Here is an 18,785-nt window from a genome sequence, read left to right on the forward strand (position 1 = left end):
TCCCTCTGCCTGGAACATCCTCTGTTGCTCAGTTCTCCTTCAGGGAACCTCTCAAATGTTGCCTAATATAATAGCTAACACTTGTAGACTAATACTGTGTGCCAGGCATGTTCCAAACATTTTATGTTTATTCCCTCATTTCATCTTCTCAACAACCATATAGCCTAGCAACCATTATTATTCCTATTTTGCAGATGAGAAAGATGAAGTGCAGAGAGAGTAGGAAACTTGACCACACAGATGTAGAAAACAAACGCATGGATGCCAAGGGGGAAGGAGAGAGTGGGATGAATCGGGAGCTCGGGATTGACATATACACACTGCTGCTGCTGCTGCTGCTTCTGCTAAGTCGCTTCAGTCGTTTCCGACTCTGTGCGACCCCACAGACGGCAGCCCACCAGGCTCCCCCGTCCCTGGGATTCTCTAGGCAAGAACACTGGAGTGGGTTGCCATTTCCTTCTCCACATATACACACTACTACGTATAAAATAGAGATTTCCAGGCGGCACAGTGGGAAAGAATCCACCTGCCATTGCAGGAGACGCAGGAGGCTCAAGTTCGATCCCTGTGTTGGGAAGATCCCCTGGAGGAGGGCATGGCAACCCACTCCAGTATTCTTGCCTGGAGAATTCCATGGACAGAGGAGTCTGGCGGCTACAGTCCATAGGATCCCAAAGAGTTGGATATGGCTGAGCAAATGAACACGCAGCACATGTACAAAATAGATAATGAGAACCTACTGAAGAAAACAAGGATGTCTACTTGGTGCTCCGTGGGGACCTAAATGGGAAGGAAATCCAAAAAAGAGGAATATATGTATACATACGGATGATTAACTTTGTTGTACAAGCAGAAACTGACACAGCAGAGCAAACTAACTATACTCCAAAAACAAAAAACAAACAAACAAAAAACCTCATTCAAGGTTACACTGTTAATAAGTGGCAGACTTGAGATTGTGTTCTGGTCTATTTCCAAATATGGAAATTGGCAACATGGTATATTGAAGGCGCATAGGTGGGTGGGATTCAAATCCTGGTCCCATCATTAAAGCTGTGTGAATTTGGGAGGTGGTTTAGCCTTTTTGAACTTCAATTTTCTCATCTTCAAAGGGCAGTAATACATCCAACATCATATAGTCACTTATGAGGTTGAAAAGAGATAAACAGAGAAAGAATCGATCACTCATGAGTAAGTAATAAATCTTAGTTTCTTTCTCTTGCCTTTTTTTTTAAAAAAATTTTTTTTAACTGGAGGAAAATTGCTTTACAATGTTGTGTTGGTTTCTGCTGTACAACAACGCGAATCAGTCATAATTATATTATATATCTGCTCTCCTTCTTGAGCCTCCCTCTCCTTCCCCCATCCCACCCTCTAGATTATCTCAGAGCACCAGGCTGAGCTCTGTGTGTTGTACATTAGCTTCCCTCTAGCTGTCTGTTTTGCACAGGAGAGTGTATATATGTCAGTACTACCTTTTCCATTCATCCCTCGCTCTCCTTCCTCTACTGTGTCCACGAGCCCACATCTGTGTCTTCATTCCTTCCCTGCAAAGAGGTTCATCACAACTGTTTTGCTAGATTCCATATATATGCATTACTGTATGATATTTGTTTTTCTTTTTCTGATTTACTTCACTTTGTATAAAAGGCTCCAGGTTCGTCCACCTCACCACCACTGATTCAAATTCATTCCTTTTTTATGGTTGAGTAATATTCCATTGTATATACGTAGCACAACTTCTTGATGCATTCATCTGTTGATGGACATCTAAGTTGCTTCCATGTCTTGGCTCTTGTAAACAGTGCTGCAGCGAACATCCAGGCACATGTGTCTTTTCAGAATTATGGTTTACTCAGGGTACATGCCAGTAATGGAGTTGCTAGGTCATATAATAGATGTATTCCTGTTTTTTTTTTTTTTAAGGAATTTCCATGCTGCTGCTGCTGCTGCATAATGGCTGTATCAGTTTACATTTTCATCAACAGTACAGGAGGGTTCCCTTTTCTCCACATCCTCTGTAGTATTTACTGTTTATCGATTTTTTGATGATAGCCATTCTGACTGGTATGAGGTGATACCTATTGTAGATTTGATTCGTATTTCTTTAATATCGAGTGATGCTGAGAATCTTTTCGTGTGTTTATTGGCCATCTGTATGTTTCCTTTGGAGAAATGTCTGTTTAGGTCTTCTGCCCACTTTAGGATTGGGCTGTTTCTTTTTCTGATATTGAGCTGTATGAGCTGCTTATGTATTTTGGAGACTAATCCTTTGTCAGTTGCTTCATTTGCAATTATTTTCTCCCATTCTGAGGGTTGTCTTTTAATCTTTTTTATTGTTTCCTTTGCTGTGCAAAAGCTTTTAAGTTTAATTAGGTCCCATTTGTTTTTTTTGTTTTTATTTCCATTACTCTAGACGGTGGGTCAAAGAGGATCTTGCTGTGATTTATGTCAAACAGTGTTCCGTCTATGTTTTCCTCTAAGAGTTTTATTGTTTCTGGCCTTAACATTTAAGTCTTTAATCCATTTTGCACTTATTTTTGTGTATGGTGTTAGGAAGTGTTCTAGTTTCATTCTTTTACACTTAGCTGTCCAGTTTTCCTGGGCTTCCCCAGTGGCTCGGCAGTAAAAAATCCTCCTGCAATGCAGGAGAGACAGGAGATGCTGGTTCGATCCCTGGGTCAGGAAGGTCCCCCGGAGGAGGAAATGGCAACCCACTCCAGTATTCTTGCCTGGGAAAGACTGGATTCCACTCCTTGGTCCGGAATCCCTGGGACAGAGGAGCCTGGCAGGCTACAGTCCATGAGGTTGCAAAGAGTCGGACATGACTGAGCAACTAAGCCCTGACTGTCCAGTTTTCCCAGAACCACTTATTGAAGAGGCTGTCTTTTTTCCATTGTATATCCTTGCCTCCTTTGTCAAAGATACAGTGCTCATAGGTGCCTGGGTTTATCGTCTTTCAACTTTGGAATCAGTGAAATATATAAATGTAACATTTTAGCTTAGAATAAGGATGTCAGATCTGGGGAGGGTCTCAGCTATGAGCTACCTAGACCTGTGCACTGACTGAAGGACAACATCTGCTCAAGGTGACTCAGGAAGTTGGCAACTGTGGCAGAGATTGCAAGCTGCCTTCTCTAATATCTGTTCTCCTCCTCTTCCTTAGTAATGGAGCTCTTGGTTTTCAGCTGGGTTCATAGCTTCTCAGAAAAAGACATTTTCTAGCTTTTCTTGGAGAAAGTGTGGCCATTTGACTATGTTCTGGTCAATGAGATGTTGGTGGAAACATCATAGGGTACTTTCTAGAAGCCTCCTTCAAAGGCGAGAAGGCAGGTCCTTCTCTATTTCTTTCGTCTTGCTACTGGGAAGGCAGATCTGATAACTGGAGCTCCAGCTGCCATCTTGGAAGCCAGAGGACAAGTCACACCATAGGGATGACAAAGTCTTCATACAGCTCTCAATTGTCTACCTGTGGATTTATTTCACATGAAGCAGAAATAGACTTCTGTCTCATTGAAGTCACCGTTGTCTGGGTTTCTTCTTACTTCAGTCTAACCTAATCTTAATGGACAGCTTTAAATGTGGACTAGAACTAAGGTCAATCAACAGTCGTTGAATGGATGATGGATCTCCAAGAGAAGGCTTGGGAACTGGGCTGTCTTTTCCATCTCGGCAGATACAGGTGAGAGAACCTGGGCTTTCACAACGCAACATCTTGAAGCCCTGAAATGCCTTCTTGTGCCTCATGGGTGAAGACGGGGTGCCCCTGGAAAGTGGGTGTGGCTTGAGCATGTTTCTCAGGGATGGCTGGTCTGGGCTCCGTCACGGGGACAGATTCATGGGTGGAACCATCCAAGGGTTCCAAACATGGGTCTCTGAGTCAGGTTTGCCCCGCTGAGTTCTAAGCTAGCGGAGAAAACCCAGAAGGATAAGTGAGATGAACTGATAGCCTCTTCTGTTATTCCTCTAGCTGCTACTGGCATGCTTTGAAATTACAGGCTTTTTTTTTTTTTCCTTAAAAATTTGTTCCTCTCTTTGATTTTCCCCCTTTTATGAATTAATTTTTTCATCGTGAATTATTTCAAGGATCAGACAAGAATAGAAAAGAGTATAATGACTACCTATTTACCCACCATTAAGCTTGATCAAATCTTAACATTGTGTCATATTTGCATCAGATATCATTTAAAGAAATAAAACATTACTGATACAACTGAAGCTCCCTGTACTTCCCACTCCCATTCCTATTCTTCTCCCTCCTCCTCAGAGCTAACCATTACTGTGAATCCAGTGTTTATCATTCCTATGTATGATTTTACACTTACATTGCATATTTATGCATGCATTAATACAATATAGCATTATTCAGTAGGGTTTTAAGTTTTAGATAAAATTGTAGCATCTTCCACTTATCATAGTGTATTCCATCGACTAATTATTCCACAATGTATTGCTCCATTTTCCTCTTGATGAATAGTTAGGTTATTTCCTTGTTTTTTCTTTTTTTAATAAGCCAGAGAGTGCTGTGATGAACTCCTATACTTATCTCCTGGGCACATCTGAGAGAATTTCTTTAGGGCAAGTGTTATTTACCATGGCTGGTAGGTCAAATCCCCCTGTTTTAGTATGGGATCGTAAATTAAGAATAGTTTTTAGTTTTTATTTTTTTAATTTTAAGAAATTAACAATATACAAAACATATAATGTTACTATTTTAACCATTCTTAAAAAATTTTTTTTTAAACCATTCTAAAGTTTAGTAGTCTTGAGTACCTTCACACCGGTGTATAACCATCATCATCATTCATCTCCAGAACTTTTCCATCTTCTTAAATCAAAGCTCTCTGTCCATTAAGCAACAACTTCCTATGCCCTTCTCCACCATCCACTTTCTGCTTCTATGAATCTGACTACTCTAGGGGCCTCATATGTGTGGAGTCACATGCTATTTGTCCTTTGATGATTGGCTTACTTCACTGAGGGCTTCCCTGGTGGCTCAGACAGTAAAGAATCTGCCTGCAATGAAGGAGACTTGAGTTTGACCCCTGGGTTGGGAAGATCCCCTGGAGAAGGGATGACAATCCACTCCAGTATTCTTGCCTGGGAAATCCCATGGACGAAGGAGCCTGGTGGGTTACTGTCCATGGAATTGCAAAGAGTCAGACGTGACTGAGTGACTAACACTTTCACTTCACTTTGCATGATGACTCAAGGTTCAACCATGTTGTAGCATGTATCAGGATTTCCTTCCTTTGAAGGCCGAAGAATATTTCATTGTGTGTGTCTACCACATTTTGTTTATCCATTCACCCTTCAATGGATGATTTTTACATTTTTAATGGTTAAGGAAATAAGAATATTTTGTGATACATGAAAATGATATAAAATTCACATTTCAGTAGCCACAAAAAACAAGGTTTATTGAAACACTGGTAGGGGCATTCAATTAAGCATTCTCTGCATCTGCTTTTATGCTGCAATTGCAGAGTTGAGTGGTTGTATATGTTCATAGAGACCGTCTAGTCTGAAATGCCTAAAATGCGTACCCTCTGGCCCTTTATCTCTGTGGTGCAGAATGACCTAGAGGTGGAGTAGTTGACTGCTAAGGTATGTGCATCTGTCTTCAGTTCTTCTGGATGTGAAATTGCTCTCCAAAGTGAGAGAAACAAGGAGTGCTCAAATTTCCTGTAAACTTTTCTATTTTAATAGCCAGACTCTTTCTTTAAATGAAGCACTTTTTGAAAAGGCCCTTCAAAAGACATCACGTAGTCAGTGATGTTGCTGCATAACAAACAACTGTGAAATTTCAGTGAGTTACAGCAAGCATTCTTTCTGGGCTTTTGGGCTGTGTGTTAGCTAGGGTTTGGTTGATCTGCATTGGGCTGACCTTGGCTTGGCTCCAAGCACTGAGGTGGGTCCTGGTCTTCTCCACATGCCTCTTGTCCACCTCGGACTTGTGGCTAACTGAGGCAATTTTTTTCCTTATTGAAAAAGGCAGGAAATCTAGAGGGTAGGACCAAGGGTTTGTGCATTATGTGCTAAGTTGCTTCAGTCGTGTCCGACTCTTTGCAACCCCATGGACCATAGCCCACCAGAGTCCTCTGTCCTTGGGATTCTCCAAGCAAAAATACTGGAATGGCTAGCCATTCCCTTCTCCAGGAGATCTTCCCAACCCAGAAATTGAACCCAGGTTTTCTGCATTGCAGGCAGATTCTTTACCGTCTGAGCCGCCAGGGAAGCCCGACAGGCATGGAAGAGGGTGTTATTTTAATTCCACATTATGAATGAGGAAACTGGAGTTGAGGGTTAACTGACTTGCCCGAGATTCCAAGGTAGTTAAGTGTTGGAACTTGGGTTTAAGCTTCAAACCCAGGCCATCTAACTCCAGAGCTGTTGGCTTAATCTTTCCACCATGCTACCCAATTAGACTTTTAAAGAATCTTTACATTATGATCATTTCATCGGAAATTTTTCTTTCTCATGGCTGGTGGAGGAGGAATCTCTGACATCGTTACATTAGGGCCACATCTGAGTCTGCATTCTTTCCATTTTCCATTCCTAGAGACTGGGTGTAGAGAAGATGCTTCTGGCCGCACCTGAATGAGGGCAAAGCCAGATGACAAGATAACAAACAGCCCCAGTTTGTGCTGTGACTCAGCCCCCACCAGCTGGATTGCAGCAACCCCAGCTCCTTGCCTGCCTCTGACTCAGATGCAGGACATCCTTGTCCCGTGGAACATCTGGCTCCCAGGTCCTGAGCCTCGGCAGAGGGATGGTGGTTCCTCTCATTACCAGTTTTTCACCGTGGTCTCAGCAGTTCCTTTGCGGCAGGCAGCCTGCTTGCTGTTTCTAGAACTGAGCCAAACCCAGCCCCCTCCGACCCGGCCTCCTTACCTCTTTGCTTCCCCACTGGCTGCATGAGGAGCCCACGCAGGGAAGGAAGAATGCCCAAGTGACGGGCCAGGTCATACCCCATCACAGGCTGGCTAGATTGCTGTATATGGTTTTAAGTCCCCTGCAGACCAAGGCCAAGAAACGAAGTCCAGCCTCCTGTGCCCTTCTCAGGTCACACGAGGGACAAGCCCACAGGGCATCCATCGCAGCCCCTCTTGCTTTGGCAGTGGCCACCTTTACCCCTCCCAGGCCCTGTCCCCAGAGCTCAATCAGCAGATCCATCTCCACACTGTATGTTTTCCATTAGATTTCTCCCACAATAGTCTCGTCCTTGGGCTTCCCAGGTGGCACTAGCAGTAAAGAAACTGCCCGCCAGTGCTGGAGATGGAAGAGACACAGGTATGATCCCTGAGTCGGGAAGATCCCCTGGAGGAGGGCACGGCAGCCCACTCCAGTATTCTTGCCTGGAGAATCCCGTGGACAGAGGAGCCTGGCGGGTTACAGTTCATGGGGTCGCAAAGAGTCAGACACGACTGAAGCGACTAAGCACGCACGCATGCATTCTCATCCTTTACAACTTGGCAGCGTTCGTCCTTTTGTTCTTGATGCCTAATGAAAATTAGTGATTCAGGAAATCACCAAGGAGTCCTTAGGCAGGCAGCGGTACCCTCTCATCCTCACAGGGAAGGATGGTGGGGGCAAGAAGAAGGTGCATGGACTTGGTCTCTCTAGAGGCTTTGTTGTGTGTTCATTGATGCTGCAAATGCTTATTAAGCACCTATTGGGTACCAGTGTCTGGGTCAGGGCCTGAGAAGATTGTGAGAAATGAGAAGGTAAGGCTGCATACCTGTTTTCTTCCCTATTTGCTTGCTGGTGAGGTCTTGCCACAGAGGGATAGATTTTTCAGGACTGACTTCTGTACACGTAGCTCTGACTGGTTGCTCAGACCTTCCCTTGATGAACCCTCATCCCCCCAGAGCAGCCTTCCTGACATTTGTTTCTTTCACACTTGAGCTTGCTTTCCCTTTCTGAACTTAACCCCTTGAGCCCCGAGGGGGGTGCATTCTCCCGAGGCCAGCCGTGGAGCCGAAATCCTCCTCCTACTCACCCTTGCCCTGAGCTCTGCTCTGGCTTATTCTCACCCCCTTGCCCTAGACTCAAAGGAACCGGGTGCTTTTAAAGGACAAGCATTGCATTTAAGGCTGAGTGCTGATAATACAATTAGACTAAAGCTTCTGGAATAGCTCCATTGCCTTCTTCTACAGTACATTGACTTCCTTTGCAGAGAACACTGAATGATGACTAAAAGCCAGCTTCCCTGGAGAAAGGGTGGATTAACCAGGAGAAGAGGGCATTTCCACTTCCTTTTTTAAAATGTTGAAGGAAACAGAATTGGATGTTACCGTCCATTTCTGCCTCCTCTACCTTCCTTTCTATTTCTTCTGCGAAGGCTGAGTCTCTCCATCCTCCGAGCAGGAGGAAGGCACACCTGGGAGCTCACCAATGTGCCGTACAAGCCTGTGAACTCGCTGCCTGTGTGCAGGACACATTCATGCAGTGTAGATTCTGAGCTCGGCCACCGTATGTGCGAGAGCCTTAGCAGGATGCTAGCAATCTGGGTTTTAGATCCAGTGGAGTGGCTCAGATTCTAATCATTCCTTGGGGTTGCATCTCCTTGTATTTTGAATGATTGATTTTAGATATTTAACCTGAAGACTTGGCATTTCAGAATGTTAGTTCTCTGCATAGCTTAACTTATCTACGTCCTTGTTGACCTTTAGTGAGTAAAGAATGGTCTTGGCTTTACCATGGGACACATTCTGTATTACAGAGTTGCTTTTTTTGCTGAGGCTCAGGGTTGAACGACACCTGCCCTGCTTTAAGCAGTTGGAAGCAGCAATCTTCACTTCCTTTGACTCACACATTCCTCAGCAGTTGAGGGAGGGAGAAGATGCTGGGGTTTAAAAAAAACACAAGTTGGGAATTCTCTGGTGGTGCAGTAGTTAGGATGGGGCTTTTTCACTTCTGGGGCCCAGGTTCAATCCCTGGTCAGGGAAGTAAGATCCCTGCAAGGCATGTGGTATGGCCAAAACCACCACCTCCCCCCCCCGAAAAAAGACAAAAAAATACAAGTTGATATGCTCCATTCATCAGATCTTCATCTTGAGCAAACAACCAATGTTTACTCCTCTGTGTGTGTTTATATATTTCTTTTTCTCTCTCTGTCTGCATGTAGAGAGGCGGTGGGTAGCACGGTCCATCAAACATTTTTGTCTTGGAACCATAAGGGGCTTTGTGATTTCTCATGAAAATCTTACATTGAGAATACAGTTGAGCCTAGGCAGTACATTGACTGGTACCCATCTGTGGTCTTTAGCATATCATAGCGATGAGAGCTAACAATTATGAAGCACTGACTGGATGCTTTCTCTCACTTGAAATTCACAAGACTCCTAATTGATTTGCAGTTTTCATCTCTATTGACAGTTAGGTCACTGTGTAGGGAATGCAGAGGAGGGGTTTGATTTCAGGCCAGATTTGCATCAAAGCTCTGTAATCCCCACTCCATATTGACTGGGCTGTTGAAATGATTCTCCCATTTAAAAATTTCCTGGTAAAAACATTTCTCCTTAGGATGGATCAGAGGCCCAAATGCAGGCTGTATTAATCTCCAGTGCCCAAATTGCCTCTACCTCAGAAAGCTGCCTGCAAAGTCCAAGATCCATAGGGGCCTCTTGGAAAGTTCCATAAAAAATGTGATTCTCTTGTTTCAAAGGTCCCACTGCTCTGGTGGCTGTTGAATGAGGACACTTTTGAGCAAATCATAGTTCCCTTGAACATTTCCCCCTTCTGATCCATTATGATTTTTTTTAAGACAAATATTTGCTAAGTGCCGACTATATGTAAGGTTAATCATTTCTTCTCAGACAATGCAGGAATGGTGAAGTAGAAATAATTATAGTTGAAGAAATGGAGGCAAGGATATTCTCAATTTTGCTTGCAGAGACCCAAAACACCATAAGCAAAGTCAATGGGTGGGTGATGCTGAAGCGTAGCTAGAGGATGGGGAGGGGCCCAGTCTTAGGACGGGCCATTTAGATCATCAAACCAAACTGAACATCTTATTTTACAGATCAGGAAACAGAATGCAGCCTCAAGATGAGATGGCTTGTCCAGCATCACACAGAAGATAGGACCCAGAGTGTGTTCATGCGTGTTAAGTCAATCCAGTCATGTCCAGCTCTTTGTGACCCCGTGGACTGTAGCCCACAGGCTCCTCTGTCCCTGGAATTCTCCAGGCAAGAACACTGGAGTAGGTTTCTGTGCCCTCCTCCAGGGGCTCCTCGTGACCCAGGGATCAAACCCATGTCTCTTGCTTTGGCATCGAAGCATGTGTAGCAACATCCCTGGCTTCTACTCACTACACGTCAGCAGCACGCCTCTCCCCACTTTGGGGTAACCAGAAACGTCTTCAGTCATTGCTAAGTGTTCTCTGGGGGGCAAAATCAGCTCTAGCTGAGAGCCCTTTCAGATCCATTGAACAGCATGAAGCTGGTGCTGAGTTTTCTCCTGGCAGTTTGGGAGGGAAACTGGCCTTGGGTCCAAGAGGAGAAAGCCTTTCCTCCCAATTGTACCATCCCAGTACCTTGGGGAGAGCTATCTGGGGCCCCTGATCTCAGCCAAGAGAGGACAGCTCTCAGAGAGGTGGGGAAAGGGGTCCGAGGGCACGCAGCAGGGCAGCCAGGCCTTCTGAGAGTGTGTGTGTCACTCCCCCATCTCGCAAATGGTCAGCGGGTCAGCAGCGCACATAGAACCGAGTGTGGTTTCTCCTCCACACGCCATAAGGAGCCCCCAACAGTATGCAGGCTGTGTGCGCTGAGCCCGAAAGCAGTAACATCAGAGGGCTCCGCCTGTGTGCTCTTTGTTAGTTACAGGAGGCGTGTATTAATATGAAGCTGTGTTCTGGAAAGTTGGGTCTGGCCTTGGCCCTGACTCTTACCTGACATGGGACCCAAAGCAATGTCTTTTGAGGATTTTTGTCCTCATGTTCATAAAATGACGATATCAGACCATATATGTAAGGAGAAAACTTCCTACTGTCCCCATTGGCCTCCCCATACCCCCAGCCTTGAGAATCGAACAGCTAATAAAGCTGTTTATGGGTCATATTTATTTTAATGAGCAATGAGAGTAGCTTTTTTTGAGTTCTATGGAGGAATAGGGATATTCTTAAAACTCAGTTTAACCTGTTCATTTCACAAGAAAGATGTTACTAAAAATGACATTTTTAGCTCCTGAAATGTGAGCATTCAATATCTGGGCCTTTTAGGAGCAGCAACATGGAGGCAAGTTTCCACACTTTGAGCCATAAGCAAAACGAGTCAGGCCGCGGGTGGCCTGGGTGTGGTCTCAGTAGTCTCTTGTCGCTCTGAGCTTAGTCGCTCAGTCGTGTCCAGCTCTTTTCCACCCCATGGACTGTAACCCGCCTGGCTCCGCTGTCCACGGGGATTCTCCAGGCAAGAATGCTGGAGTGGGTTGCCATGCCCTCCTCCAGGGGATCTTCCCAATCCAGGGACAAACCTGGGTCTCCCACATTGCAGGCGGATTCTTTACCATATGACCCACCAGGGAAGCCCCAATAGTCTCTTGAAGTGAAGTGAAAGTCTCTCAGTCTGACTCTGACAGTCCATGGCATTCTCCAGGCCAGAATACTGAAGTGGGTAGCCTTTCTGTTCTCCAGGGAATCTACCCAACCCAGGGATCAAAGCCAGGTCTCCCGCATTGCAGGTGAATCTTTACCAGCTGAGCCACAAAGGAAGCCCAAGAATACTGGAGTGGGTAGCCTGTCCCTTCTCTAGCGGATCTTCCCGACTCAGGAATTGAGCCAGGGTCTCCTGCATTGCAGGTGGATTCTTTACCCACTGAGCTATGAGCCAAGCACAACAGTCTCTTCAGTGAAGTTGCTCAGTCGTGTCCGACTCTTTACAATCCCACGGACTGTAGCCTACCAGGCTCCTCCATCCATGGAATTTCCAGGCAAGAGTACTGGAGTGGGTTGCCATTTCTTTCTCCAGGGGATCTTCCCGACCCAGGGATCGAACCCAGGTATCCCGCATTGCGGGCAGACGCTTTACCGACTAAGCTACCAGGGAAGTTAACAGTCTCTTAGGTCTGATATATAATATATGGTTTTGTGTGCAAGGAGAGCGCCCCCTAGTGTAAATCTTGAAGTTCAAGACTGAATATTGTTCAGAGAGGGCTTTCCGGGTGGCTCAGTGGTAAAGAATCTGCCTGCCAATGCAGGAGATATAGGAGACACGGATTCGATACCTGGGTTGGGAGGGCCCCCTGGAGAAGGAAATAGCAATCTACTCCAGTATTCTTGCCTGGGAAATTCCATGTTTAGAGGAGCCTGGAGGGCTACAGTCCATGGGAAGGCAAAGAGTCAGACACAACTGAGCGACTGAGCACGCATGCTCTTGCAGAAAAGGATGGAGGGGTTTGGGGACAAGATCAAAGTTGGTTTATTAAGAGAATAACCAGAGAAGTATGTTTTTGGGAAGCCTTTTGGACTGGCTTTGCAGTCAAAGGACTTGGGTTTTGCTGTCAGACTTGGCTTCAAATCACTACTTCCAAGATTGTACACACTTGGGTGAGTTACTTCCACCCCATTTTCTTTTTGTGAAACCGAGATGATTAATACCCACCTCTCAGAGTGTTTTTGGAGTAAATGAAGGAAGCGGGGGTTGAGAGAGTGATTGAAGATGAAGTTGGAAAGATTAGGCTTGATCATGAAGAGTTTATGTACTGTGCCAAAGAGTTTGAACTTGACTCAAAGAACAAGAGAGCCAATGGAAGCTTGTGAGCAACAGAGACAGGGTAGCACTTAAGAGTTGGAAACGTCAGGTTGGTTTATTTCTCTTCTTCAGTTCTTGTCTCATGGCAACAGAAATTTGGAGCGATGGACCAAAAAGTATAGGTCCACAGGCAAGTTACAGCTCAGTTCAGCTCAAGCAGACAGATCTTTTATCAGTCCAACACTCCCAGAAGAGTCCTCTTTATCCCTATCAATTCCTACTGGCTTCCCTCTTTTACACTTCCAGCTCTTCCTTTTGGTTATGCCCAGTGCAAAGCAGGGCTTGCACCCACCACCAATCAATGAAAGGAAATGCAAATGGGCATATACTCAAGGCCAAGTGACAATTATGCTATAAAACAGCAAGTTGTCTTGTTTGTATCTTCCCATAATTCATCTGTTATAATTAGATGTAGAATATTCATGAGCCCGAAATAGGCTCCTAACTGGCTAAGGTTATGTGGAGAAGCCCCTGTGGTCAGTTTGCATTCCCTGTGTGCCTAGGGCGCATGTGCAGGGCTGGGAACGTATCTGTGGTTACTTTGTAGCATATCTGTGAGCTCTCCCGTGGGAGGGAGTTTAGAGATCTGCACGCATCCCTTTCACCCCCGCCTTCCCTCATTGCTCCTGTGTAACGTCCTACCTAACAGAAAGATAACTGGTGGCAGTGTAGACAAGGGGGCTTGAGACTTTGGTGGTTTTGATGGAGCTGGAATATATGGGAAAGAGATTTTGGAAGTAGCATTGACTTGCAGTTGATGCAATATTATGGTGGGTCTTGAGATGGGAGGGGACAGGGTGCAGTCGGAAATGGCAGCAAGCATATGTGGAGCTTTTGTTAAAATCCTTTCCTATAAGCCTTCTTACCTAATTCTCACAATAGTTTTATAAGGAGATATTGTAATTATCCTTCTCATTTTGTATGTAAGGAGTCTGATAGAGAGATTAAGTCAAAGGGTATACAGTTAGCAAGCGGCCAAATCAGAATGTTTCACCCAGGTCTTTGGTTCCAATTATGTCTCTATCTCTCAGATCACACTGCATCTCAAGGTTTAGAGTGAAGTCACTGCAGAGAGAGAGGCAGTCTGGGTCCAGGGTTGGATGTGTGCTGGGGCCCCAGGTTGTACAATCTCCCTGGTTGCTAGGAGTCTCTGATGATCAGAGTCCCCAGGTTGCTAGGCGACCTGGGTTGCTAAGAGTCTCAGTTTATTATAGGCCTTGGGTTGTCAGAAGCCTTGGGGTATTCAGGCTTTCAGTTTATGAAAAGCTTCATGGTTCTCAGAGACATCAGTTATTAGGGGCCCCGGGCATCTAGGGCTCTTGGCTCTTAACATCACCAGGTTGTGAGCCCACCCTGCTTGCTAGGAATCTCAGGATGTCAGAGGTCCCGGGTGTGTGAAGGCCTTCAGCTGCTGAAGTGCTGGTTTACTGGAAACCTCAGTTTTCAGTATCTCAGACTTGTGAGGTTACTAAAGATGTGGGCTCCGATTTTTAGGTCCATGGCTTCCCAAAGTCATGGGTCAACATGCAGCTTTCTCCCACCCATTTCTCTTCTTTCTCTTGTCAGAGTTTCTGGAGCTTTCTCTTTTTCTCAGGTGCTTTATCACAGACAGCCTCATTCTGCTCCCGCAGCTGTGCTGACCTGATTTCTTCTACTCCCAGTTCTTCCCACTTAGGTACCAATTCCAAGACCTTTGAGTAGAAATTTGTTACGGTTCCTAAATAAAGCAGATATCGAAGCACATCTGGGTTATGTTTATGTTCTCATCATTCACCCTCTGGCCAGTCAGCTTTAATAATCTTAAATTAGACTTTGTGGAAAAGTCCAGGGTTGAGTGCCCCTCATTTCCAATTATTTTATTAGATGAGTCAGAACAGTAAAACTTGCCTGTGCATATTTTTGTAAAAACATTTGATTATCAAATAGTTATTCTCAGAAAGTTGCAAGGATGGTAGAGAGAGATCCGGGGACTCTTCATCCAGTTTCCCCCAGTGGTTACATCTTACATATCCAAGTGATTCAATGCTAGTATAGTAATTCTCTGCTTATCCAGAGATCTCGTGACTTCCATGAGGGCTAACACCGTGCAAACTTGGATGGGGAAAAGGCCTCTGATTGGTTAAAATAAGCTCCTGCTTTCCCTTTGCAATATCCTTACAGAACACAATATATAATTGGCCTCTTGTATCCATGGGCTTCCACCTGCAGTTGGTTAAATATGAAGATACAAAACCCGTGGATATAGAAGGCCGATTGTACTAGGCCATTCACTATAGGGACTTGAGCATCCTTGGATTCTGGTATCCTGGGTGGGGGCGGGGAGGTGGTCCTGGAACCCAAACCCTACAGATACAGAGGGACCCACTTTTAGTATCATTCAGGACACTGCGATTGTGACATTGTGTGTATGCAGTTCTGTGTCATTTTCTAACACGTGCATTTGTGTAGCTACCACCTGAATCAAGATACAGAACTTGTTCCAGCACCACAAAATCTCCCTTGAGTTCTCCCTGTAGAGTCGAATGCTTTCCTGTCCCTCCCCAGCCAGTGTGGTTTTTAAAAAATATTTCTTTTTATGTATTTATTTGGTTGCACTGGGTCTTATTTGCAGCATGTGGGATCTAGTTCCCTGACCAGGAATTGAACCTGGGCCCCCTGCACTAAGAGTGCAGGGTCTTAACCACTGGACCACCAGGGGAGTCCACCAATCAGTGTGTTTCAAAATATGTAATCCTAACCTTTACTCACTGCCCCTGGGCATCTCACCCATTAATAGGTCACGGAAATGCAGAGATAAATATAATGTCCTCCTTGCTCTGAAAGAACTCACAGACAGGGCTACAGTCATATAAATCATAAATTAGAGTGCAACATGGGAGTCCTGTGACTGAAAGAAACTCAAAGGACTTTGGCAAGAAAATAGACTGGAGGGTTCGGAAGGTGGAAAGTGTTGGAATTAACAGTTCCTGTGGAAGTTGCAATACTGGACTGATTTTGAAGGATGGAATGGAGTCCATCCTCTCCATGCCCAGTGAGGAGACATGTTGGAAGATCAGTTTGGGGAGGACTGGGTGGCGCAGCACTGTGGAAGCCCGGAGTGGGGTATTGCATGGAGAGCGGTGTTGGGAGGAAGGGATGGAAAGCGGGGGAGAAGACAGCACGTGGAGGACCACCCGGCTGCTGAGCTAGTCCTGCAAGGGGCAGAGAAATCCATCGAAAGATTTAAAAATGGGGGCTGCTATATTCAGTTTTACCACTTCGATGTAGGGGGACCAGTTAGGGAATGATTGCAGTCCCAGATAAGGTACGCTGGCAGCACCAATCGGAGTGGTGGGAGCAGACAGGGAGGGATCGTTTTTGACCTCTGAAGGACATCGAGATGGGCAGAGGGGAGTATGACAGGGATGAGCAAGCTCTTTTTCCAAAGGGATGTTTTCCCTTTCTCTTCGCTTTATATGTATATATATAACTTACTTATTTGGCTGCAGTGGGTCTAGTTGCCACAAGTGGGATCTAGATCCCTCATGAGGGATGGAACTTGGGCCCCCTGCATGGGGAGCATGGAGTCTTAGCCACTAGACCAGCAGGGAAGTCCTGTTTTTCCTTTCTCTTCAGTCTGTGTCAGTTTCCTTGAGAGCAAATCCCTAGGATGGAAGTGCAGGAATATGAATGCTAGTAGAGTAATTCCCTGCTTATCCAGAGATCTTGTGATTTCCACGAGGGCCCACACGACACAACCTTGGATGGGGAAAAGGCCTCTGATGGATTCAGACAAGCTCCCACTTTCCCTTTGTAATATCCTTCAGGCCCTTCTACTCAGAGCCTTTTCTAACAATTCAAGTGCAGCTCTTTAAAGGGTGTTTAGTTGGTTTCGTCTCCACCCCCGCAGATAACAATAACTGAAAACTACCTTTATTGGGTGTCTGCTTGGTGCCAGATTCTGTGTAGAATGCTTTGCCTGTTATCCCATTAATCCTTTCAATGATCCACTGTATGGCTCTTCTTTTTCACTTTACAGGTGAGGATATTGAGGTTCAGCAAGGCTAACAAACCACCAAAGTCACAAGCTAGTGAACTCTGTGACATGAGGACCAAATATCTGGGTTCCAGCCCAGCCAGCCCAGCTGCCCTGGACTGAGGAAGCCACTTGTCACAGGAGGGGAGGGAAGCCGGTCAGCCGGTAGTGGCACCACCACGAAGAACGGAATCATGTGGGTTGATGAACCTGACGACTGTTAAAAATGATCTTCTACCAGCTTCACAGGAGGAGTGTGTCAGTCAGGGTTCTCCAGGGAATAGAACACGCAGTATGTGTGTATATAAACACACATATTTGTGTTCTGTCACTCAGTCACGTCCCACTCTTTGTGACCCCACGGACTGTAGCCCATCAGGCTCCTCTGTCCATGGGATTCTCCAGGCAAGAATACTGGCGTGGGGTGCCATTTCCTACTCCAGGGGATCTTCCTGACCCAGGGGTTGAACCCAAGTCTCTTTCATTTCCTGCATTGGCAGGCAGATTCTTTACCACTGAGCCTCCTGGGAAGCCCAGTAAATATACATATGCTGCTGCTGCTACTAAGTCGCTTCAGTCGTGTCCGACTCTGTGCGACCCCATAGATGGCAGCCCACCAGGCTCCCCCGTCCCTGGGATTCTCCAGGCAAGAGCACTGGAGTGGGTTGCCATTTCCTTCTCCAATGCATAAAAGTGAAAAGTGAAAGTGAAGTCGCTCAGTCGTGTCTGGCTCCTAGCGACCCCATGGACTGCAGCCTACCAGGCTCCTCCGTCCATGGGATTTTCCAGGCAAGAGTACTGGAGTGGGGTGCCATTACATATAGGGAACTATAAAAAGTTTGGTTAGACCAGTTGTTATATATATATGTGTGTGTGTGTGTGTGTGTGTGTGTGTATCCCAAATATATATATATATATATTTGGGATAAGGCTTATGCAGTAATGGAAGTGGGCAAGTTCCAAGATCCGTAGAGTGAGCTGGTAAGCTGGAGACCCAAGAGAATCAATGGGTGTCATTCCAGTCCAAAGGCTGGCAGACTTAAAACCCAAGAAGAGATGTTTCAGTTCTATTCCGTAGGCAGGAAAAAAGCCAATGTCTCAGTTTGAATTGCAGTTTGGCAGGAGGAATTCCCTCTTATTTGGGGGAGGATTCACCTTTTTGGTCTGTTCTGGCCTTCTACTGATTGGTTGAGGCCCGCCTACATTAGGTAGGGCAATCTGCTTTCCTCAATCACTGATTTAAATGTTAATCTCGTCTAAGACACAGTATAGTGAATATATGGAGAAGGGTAGTGGTAACTCACTCCAGTATTCTTGCCTGGAGAATTCAGTGGATAGAGGAGCCTGGCGAGCTACAGTCCATGGAGTTGCAAAGAGTCAGACATGACTGAGTAACTCACACACACACACACACACACACACACATACATAGTGAATATAGACAGAATATTATAATCATCAAACTTGCTGAGAGACTTAATTATTCTAGCTATTAATAAGAAATAATGATGTAATGTGACTGAGGTTCTAATTATGGCTATGATAATGCTATCACAATATAGAAATGAATCAAATTAACACATTGTACACCTTAAACTTACACAACCTTGTGTGTCAAATATATTCCAGTTTTAAAAAATGTTAATCTCATCCAGAAACACCCGGAGTAGTGTTTGACCAAATAACTGGGTACCCTATGGCCTAGTCAAATTGCCACATAAAATGAACCATCACAAGGAGGAAGACAGATTAATGATGGAGACACAAAACTAAAAGAATATGATGGGGAGAGACTGTGTAGTGTAGGGTTAATGACTTTATATGCCTCCCAACTCCTGATAACAATGTCTTGAAATTACAGCCACACACTGATCAATGATGAAAGTAAGAGGAACACAACTTGCTGAGACGAGGTTAGCTCTGTTTTCAATGTTCTGAGTTTGGAGTGAATGGAGTGAGCAGGTCTGTCTCTAGGGGCTCCAGGGGCTCCCTACTCGTAGGCAGAGGAGGATCCATTT

The 18,785-nt window shown here is 45.2% G+C and overlaps 1 non-coding gene across 1 annotated transcript; it reads right to left on the reverse strand.

The window, feature by feature from the left end:
* Positions 1-15,377: 15,377 nt before the first annotated feature.
* TRNAK-CUU (transfer RNA lysine (anticodon CUU)) lies at positions 15,378-15,451 on the reverse strand. Its single transcript has one exon. It is a non-coding gene; the product is annotated as a tRNA-Lys (tRNA).
* Positions 15,452-18,785: the final 3,334 nt, after the last annotated feature.

The sequence above is a fragment of the Bos grunniens genome, chromosome 19 (assembly GCF_055505025.1).
Source record: "Bos grunniens cultivar Pamir isolate PY7600 chromosome 19, Bosgru_T2T1.0, whole genome shotgun sequence".
In the NCBI taxonomy this organism is placed as follows: Eukaryota; Metazoa; Chordata; class Mammalia; order Artiodactyla; family Bovidae; genus Bos; species Bos grunniens.